Raw genomic sequence first — 8,309 nt, forward strand, 5'->3', positions numbered from 1 at the left:
CAACCATAAGAGACTTTCAATGATAGAGAACAAACTGAGAGTTGCTGGAGGGAGGTGGGTGGGAGATGGGCTAGATTAGTGATGGGGATTAAGGAGGGCATCTGTTGTGATGAGCACTGGGTGTTATATGTAAGTGATGAATCACTGAATTCTACTCCAGAAACAATATTATACTGTATGGTAATTAAATAAAAATTAAATTAAAAAAAGATTCATTTAGTGACAAAGGCCAGGGAGAAAGGTGGATCACCTGCAAGGATCCTGGATCCGCTGTTATATTTCAGAGCTCTTTCAATAAGATGATGATGAATAATCTAGGCAAGAGTGACATTTTAATGAAAACCTTCAGTTTCCACTGTGCTTTGTGGGTTTCACAGCATTTTCTCATCTTGTTTCAGCATCCCAGCAAACACTGATTGAGAACCTCCCCTAAGGGGGACTCCAGATCCTGCTGAGTCATGGCCAGCCTGGCTAAAGAGTGGAATGGACATAAAGGACCAAACCTCACCATCATTCTGAAGAAAACTTAGAAATTGGGCATCAGGGTAGGCAAGAGGTGCCAAAATTTAGGGTAGATGAGAAAACTTTTTGGGCTAGGGCAGAAGTCTGTGGAGGCCAGGGGTGGGCAGAACAGATGGAAAGTGGGGAAGGCCTCCCAGCCAAGGCACAAATTTTATTTTGTTGTCTGGATATTCATTGTATGGATAGTGAGGAGCCATTCAACTTTTTAAAGCCAGAATGCATAAATTTGGACTTATGAAAATGCAATTTATAGAGCCATTTATAGAAATGCATTTTATAGAGCCATTGAAACAATTTATAGAGCCATTCAGGACTGAGAAAAAAAACTGAAGAAGAGAAAACCAAATGGTAGTTGATCAAGAATATGATTGACATTCACATAGAAATTACTTGACTGGAGCTATGCTAAAGGCTCTATGCTCATAATCACACTTAGTGCACCCAGGGCTCCTAGGGACTAGGTCACTCCGATCCCCATTCTGTAGATCAAGAAAGGCAGAGGTAGAGATTCTGAGTAATCACCCCACCATCACAAAATGAAGTTTGGGCTAAACTCAGATTAGCTGATGGCAGAGGTAGGACTTCAGAGCCAGGACTCAGCATTCGGATAATAATACTGCGGTGAAAAAGAAAATTAATATCAAGGGAAACAACTAAGTATCAAATAGGCACTATTGTAGGTGCTTCGCATGTATTTGCTTCTGGGAATGGGATTGTCATGTGGGCCTTCTTTTCTTCAAGAAAGCAGATTGTGGGGCAGCCCCGGTGGCTCAGCGGTTTGGCGCCGCCTTCGGCCCAGGGCGTGATCCTGGAGACCCGGGATTGAGTCCCACATCGGGCTCCCTGCATGGAGCCTGCTTCTCCCTCTGCCTGTGTTTCTGCCTCTCTCTCTCTCTCTCTCTCTGTGACTATCATAAATAAATAAAAAAAAAATATTTAAAAAAAAAAAGAAAGAAAATAGATTGTGATCCGTGGTAGTAAAGGCCTGGACATGGGACAGGAGTGGGCTGCGAAAGTGGATTCGGTACTATGAATGTGCAGTTCCTTGGGAAGGAAGAGAGAAGTGAGATGATATATGATATCAGGCCTGTGTGGCTGAGGGAACCAGAGAAGGCCATGGGGTAGCCTTTGGAGGGCGACTAGTGGGCATTGCTTTGCTTTTAGTAAGCTGGAGATCACCTCCTGGTCTTGGGGGCAGGGGCTTCCAGGAGGGTACCCATTAAAAGAAAAGAGTGAATCTATCTAAATTATCTCTAAATAGCATTAGCTATAATGTTTGGAGGGTGTATTACATTTTATGGTAAGTTTGAAATCATTAAGAACCAATAATCCAACTTTTAAAAAGATGGGTATGTTTTAGTTAGAAATATCCTTAATTTTCTGAAGTCATATAAAAGGGAGAAATTTTCACTCACATAAAAGTCGCTTGGACTAGTTGGGGAATTCTATGTCTCAAACTATTGCCTTCTATTTTTCTGCTCAAATCTGTATTTGAAAAGGCAAGCTTTTTATTTTTATTTTTATTTTTTTTTAAATTTTTTTAAAATTTTATTTATTTATGATAGTCACAGAGAGAGAGAGAGAGAGGCAGAGACACAGGCAGAGGGAGAAGCAGGCTCCATGCACCGGGAGCCCGATGTGGGATTCGATCCCGGGTCTCCAGGATCGCGCCCTGGGCCAAAGGCAGGCACCAAACCGCTGCGCCACCCAGGGATCCCAGGCAAGCTTTTTAATAAAGATTTTATTCATTTATTTGAGGAGAGAGAGAGAGAGAGTGCACGTGCCAGCACGAGCAGGGTGAGGGGCAGAGAGAGAGGGAGCCCGACTAGACTCAGGTTCCATCCAGGACAATGGGATCATGACCTGAGCCAAGGGTAGTCCCTTAACCAACTGAGCCACCCAGGTGACTGAAAAGGCAAACATTTAGTTGGCATTGTTGAGCTGCTACTGTGAAAGCTTTAAGATGCATATAGAAATCCACATTCAAGCAGTATAGAAGGTACACAATGAAAACCTAAAATATCCTCATCCCACAACTCAGAGAGACCATATGATAATGTCTATTTTTTTTTTTTCTTTTTCTAAAAGGTAGAGGACAATTTGCTCCCCTACAAAATGGGCCATGTCTTTGAAAGACACAGTCCGGGGATCCCTGGGTGGCGCACCGGTTTAGCGCCTGCCTTTGGCCCAGGGCGCGATCCTCGAATCCCACGTCGGGCTCCCGGTGCATGGAGCCTGCTTCTCCCTCTGCCTGTGTCTCTGCCTCTCTGTCTCTTTGTGTGAATCCCTTCCTTCCGACCGGATCTGTAGAGGCAGTATGGCTGGTTGCATTAGAGTTCCCAAAAGTCCGGGAACGCTCAGCGGAAACAGACAGAAGGCAGAGAGACGAGACCTCTGGTGTCAGAGCGCGCCAAGGAGGACGAAGAAAAGACCGCCTGGCACAAACGCAGGCTCCAGCTTGGCTTGAGACCCAGGCCCCGCAGCAGGCGCCCGAAACAAGAAAGGAGCAGGTCACAAGCCCAGCGACAACCGCGCCCCGCCCAAGGCAAAACTTCTGTTTGACAAGATTATTTCCCCCGAGGGGGTGCACCGTTCCTGGAGGTACTGCAATACCAGGTCGATGCGCGGAGTGGACGGAGCAAGCTCCTATTCCATCTCCCTGCTCCAAAAATCCATTTAATATATTGTCCTCGGATAGAGGACGTATCAGATATTAAACTGATAAGAACAGATACTACACTTGATCTTAGCCAAAAGGCCGAGAAGGGATGATAATGTCTATTTTTGATTCTGATGGCTATTCACACAGCAACTGAATTAATTATGCAGAAAAGGTACATATTTTGAGGCTTATTAAAAGCTTGAATTGTATACAAAGTGGCGTGGGCATTGTGTTACTTTTACTAAGAGGACTTGACCCATCATACATTTTAGAAATAGACTTCACTGAAATTTTCAGCAGAAAGCTCTAAAATAGTGATATTTAATGTAAAAGTATGTCTTTAGTACCTGGCAGTGCCAGGAACAGCTTCATTGCAACCACTGCTAAACATACATTACAATATTCATATAAATTCTATTTGAATAACTTTCACGCCTTGCAAAGTCTGAAGAACCTTTTAAATGGATGTGGTGTTAGAATGTTTAAAGAAATCAATTTGCTTTTAAGAGCAGCTTTATCAGAATCCATGAAGGTTAGATTACAGTATACATGTGTGTCCTATAAATGGTGGGGAACAAAAAGAAAGGAAAAAAAATCAATTCAGAATGGAAAAATCCCTGTCGGACAGAACATTACCAGTTTGTTATCCTGGGATCTTGATGAAGGCAAAGTAAGAACTTTTCAACCACATAGTTGAACTCAATCAGAACTTGATCCTCCAACTTTACAGTCATTAAAAGTAACGATGTACTAAGAATGGATTGCCTTGTTTATTTTGCATCCTTTGCATTTGAAAGCTCTGAACTCCTGCTGCAAGGTGAATTTTTATCCAGTTTCCCCATTTGATTAATTAACCCAGAACAGGTGGTCTGTCCAGTGCATCACCCAAGACCCTTTAGAGCCTTCCATCCCAGCTAGTGGGGCTGGGGGTGAGGTGGGCAGCGCTCCACAACCAGGGTCCTAATTGCTTTGTCTCAATTGCATGGGATCAGGGTGGTAAACTTTAAAAGGGTTGCATGAAAAGTAGTGTTTCGATTTGCCATGTTATTTCCTTCTGTTGCTGATACCATGGCTAATTTTATGAAAGGCCATCCTGGCCACATGACGGAGTGAAGTGGGAGTCAGTTAGTTACCAGGGGAGCAAACACGGCAGCCCATCCCTTAGCCCCTCGCTGGCCATGTGCCCATTAAGACCAAAACTCTGCCTTGGGGCAATATTGCCCCTCTACTGTGTCACCATGATGGGGTCTGGGGTGATTTTAGACACTCTTTCCTGATGCAGAAGCAGCCCTCTGCCTTCCAATGTTATACCTCCCAAGGAAGAAGGCAAGGCTTGACTGGTTTTGTCTAGATTCATCTTGAGTTGGCCAAGCAGGTAGCCAGTGGGGCGGGGGGGGGGGGGGGGGGGGCAAAGCAAAGGGACTGGCACCCTGCAAGAAATTCAGGCGCTCTTAATCTATAGTAAAATTCTATTTCAATTTAATTTTCTTTATAACCTAAATGTATTCTTCTGGAAAGGGTTCTAGAGGATTCTGCAGCCTGCCAAAGGGGTCGCTGGTATCTGAAATGTTAAGAACCTGTGGGAGGTGGCTCCATCCCTCCCTCCACATGTGTGGTATGGGCCTTTCTGAGTGTCCCCCAGTCTGGCCCACCGCATCCCAAGCAGGTATATATAGAGTCAGGAATTGATCAAGACTCTTCATATTTCTTTAAAAACCTCCTCATATTTTATGGAATTTTATTCAAACCAAGGCATTTGTGACTGAGGGCAGAAAGAGTGTGTGAAAGGATAAATATACATCACGACTCCCACCCCATTTCCCAACCCTTGCCACTATGGCTCTTCATTTCCAAATGAGCTAAAGGTTTCCTAAGAGCAACTGAGCAGCTGTGAATTCTGATTAGCTGCAATGATGGTAAGTAGCATTTTATAGGGATGTTAAGGAGGGTTAACATATTTTTCCTTTTATAGCTCCAAACCAACGTTGAGTATGGTCGAGATCTTCCCTGTCAAAAACAAGATCTGCTGGCCACATGTGGTTATTTAAATACAAGTGAATAGAAATTAAATAAAATGTAAAAATCAGTTCTGCAGTTACGTTAGCCACAGCTCCAGTGCTTGGTACCACATGTGGCTGGTGGCCACCACGTTGGAGAGCACAGACACGGGACATTCCTGTCGCTGCAGAAACATCCACTGCATGATACACCTAGAGTTCTTTACCTTGTTCACCCTTTCCTCTGGCCTGTCCCCTACTCAATCCATCCTTATTCTTTGGGTGTCTGACCGCCCCCTCACCTCACTGAAGTGAGAAATGTGTGATGGGATTCCTATTATACTCAGTTCAACATCACTACTTTCAAATCATTCAATGACCTGTTCATAACCTCCATGTGATGCTTTTGGAATTAGAAAGGGTGAGTGTTATCCTTGGGGCACCTGGGGCGCTTGGTCAGTGAAGTGTCTGTCCTTGGCTTGGGTCATGATTCCGGGATCCTGGGGTCGAGCCCCGTATCGGGCTCCCAGGGAGCCTGCTTCTTCCTCTCCCTCTGTCTGCTGTGTGCTTGCTCTCTTCTGTCAAATAAATAAAATTGTAAAAAAGAAAGAGAGAGAGAGAGAAAGAAAGAAAGAAAGAAGGAAAGAAAGAAAGAAGAAAGAAAGAAAGAAAAAAGAAAGAAAGAAAGCAAGCAAGCAGGAGTATCCTTTTCACATCTTTGTAACTGGTGGGGAACCAGGCTTAGGGAGAGAAAGGCACTGTCCAAGGTTGCACATGGACACAAGCCATCTTCTTTCTTTCTTTCTTTTTTTTTTTTTTTTAAAGATTTTATTTATTCATGAGAGACACACAGAGAGAGGCAGAGACACAGGCAGAGGGAGAAGCAGGCTCCATGCAGGGAGCCCGATGTGGGACTCGATCCCAGGACTCCAGGATCACACCCTGAGCAGCCACTCAACTGCTGAGCCACCCAGGCGTCCCTCAAGCCATCTTCTGATTTCTGGTACAAGCTTCTCATGGTTTGTGCTTCATAAAAAATGTGCCATAGTCCTATGGTCTCAGTTTTAAAGGTGGATAAGCCCTGGATCAGCAGTTTCTCTGGTAGGTGTCACTGTGGGAAGTGCAGGGGGTATGGGAGCAGGGGGACCTGGCTGTGTGACCCAACATGCTGTTTTCCTCTTGGGGCTCCAGTTTCTCCATCTGGAAAATTCAGGGAGGGAACTATTACAAAATGATGTGAAGATTGTTTTCTCCTCTAATAGCATATATCCTGGATTACTCTCTACTCACATGGCTCTTGATTATTTATTTCTCAAATGATTCAAAGACCATTTTAAAAAGTTTCTCTGCCCATGTTTTCTAGGCGGTAACCATTCCAACAGCCTTCCTACTGATTATTATTGATTTAATTTTATTTAAATGCAATTAATTAACATATAGTGTATTATTAATTTCAGAGGTAGAAGTCAGTGATTCAGCGATCTTCTGTAACACCCAGCGCTCATTGCATCGAGTGACCTCCTTAATGCCCGTCATCCAGTTACCCCCTCCCCTCCAGCAGCCCTCAGTTTGTTTCCTATAGTTAAGAGTCTCTTATGATTTGTCTCCCTCTTGGATTTTGTCTTGTTTTATTTTTCCCTCCCTTCTCCTATGCTCCTGTTTTGTTTCTTAAATTCCATATATAAGTCAAATCATATGACAATTGTCTTTCTCTGATTTGTTTCATATAATGTGATCCCCCTTAGTTCCATCCATGTCATTGCAAGTGGTAAGATCTCATTTTTCTAATGGCTGAGTAATATTCCATTGTATATTTACACCATATCTTCTTTATCCATTCATCAGTTGATGGACATCTCAGCTTCTTCCCAGTTTGGCTCTTGTGGACATGGCTGCCATAAGCACTGGGGTGCAGGTGCCCCTTCAGATTACTATATTTGTATCTTTGGGGTAAATACCTAGTAGTGCAATTACTGCATTGTAGGGCAGCTCTATTTTTAACTTTTTGAGGAACCTATTGATAATTTAATAGGGTCGTCTTTACTAAGATATTTGGATTGTCGTCTAGGTCCTCACTACCCCAAGGATGGTCCTTGGGGGCTTGTCAGAAATGCAAAATTTCAGGCCTGCCAAACCAGAATCTGCATTTTTATCAAAAGCCCAAGTGATTAATTTGATTAATTAATTTGCTTGAGCAATCCCGATCTTGGCCCTGGGGAGACAGGAACAAATGCAACTCACCTATGTAGAAATCTACTCAGGGGGACCAAGTTGACACAGAGCAGCTATCATTTCTTCAAATCCTCCCAGCTGCACCCCTCAGGGTTTCCAGCTGGGGTTTGAGCTCCTTTCCTGGGCAGGACACATCCTCTCTGACGTCTGCCTCAGAAACACAAGCAAATCTGTGGAGAACACTTTGGCTCTGGAGTCTCCCGACTGAGGGACCCACCCTCCACCCTGCCACCTCTTCCATCCGTGTCATTAATGCTCTGACTGAAGCTCTCTGGCTCGTTGTGCACACCCCGTGGTCGTGCAGGCTGGGACAATTGGGAATGACAGTAGCGGGTCTACAGGATGTAGAGTCGGGTGGACCCTGGGCCAGGTGGCTGGGAGTTGCTGAATGGCTGCAGGGAAGACTCGGGAGATGTCCTAGGGGCCGGAGGCCCGCAGAGGGCCTAGGAGAGGGAGAGCAGGGTCCCATCGGGGTCGCAGCCCTGTGAGACAGCTTCTTCAGCCTGGAACAGGGGCTGAGGCAGGCCTCGGGACACGGAAGTCTGAGCTGGAGGGATGTTGGCAGTAGAAGATGTTCAGGCAGCGACACCCCGCAGTCTGCTCCGGCTGCCCCAGCCAAGTGCCCCAGCTGTTGTGGCTTCCGCAGCAGAGACCATTGCCTCCTAGTCCCAAGGTAGAACTGGGCAAGGTGTGTGCTGGCCCAGGTCCTCCCGAAGCCTCTGTCCTCAGCAAGCCGATAGCCGCCCTCGCTGTCCTCATAGCGTCTCCTCCGTGCGTGTATCTGTCCTAACTTCCCCTTCTTGCGAGGATGTCGGGCAGCTTGGACTAGGACCCCCCCCCCCCCCGCACCCCTGGCTCCAGATACAGTCACACCCTAAGGGGCTGGGGCCTGGAAT

At 45.4% G+C, this 8,309-nt stretch overlaps 1 non-coding gene across 1 annotated transcript; it reads right to left on the reverse strand.

Moving 5' to 3' along the window:
• Positions 1-3,101: 3,101 nt before the first annotated feature.
• Positions 3,102-3,292, reverse strand: LOC112922779 (U2 spliceosomal RNA). The gene has a single exon (XR_003235521.1). It is a non-coding gene; the product is annotated as a U2 spliceosomal RNA (small nuclear RNA).
• Positions 3,293-8,309: the final 5,017 nt, after the last annotated feature.

The sequence above is a fragment of the Vulpes vulpes genome, chromosome 14, assembly GCF_048418805.1.
Source record: "Vulpes vulpes isolate BD-2025 chromosome 14, VulVul3, whole genome shotgun sequence".
In the NCBI taxonomy this organism is placed as follows: domain Eukaryota; kingdom Metazoa; phylum Chordata; class Mammalia; order Carnivora; family Canidae; genus Vulpes; species Vulpes vulpes.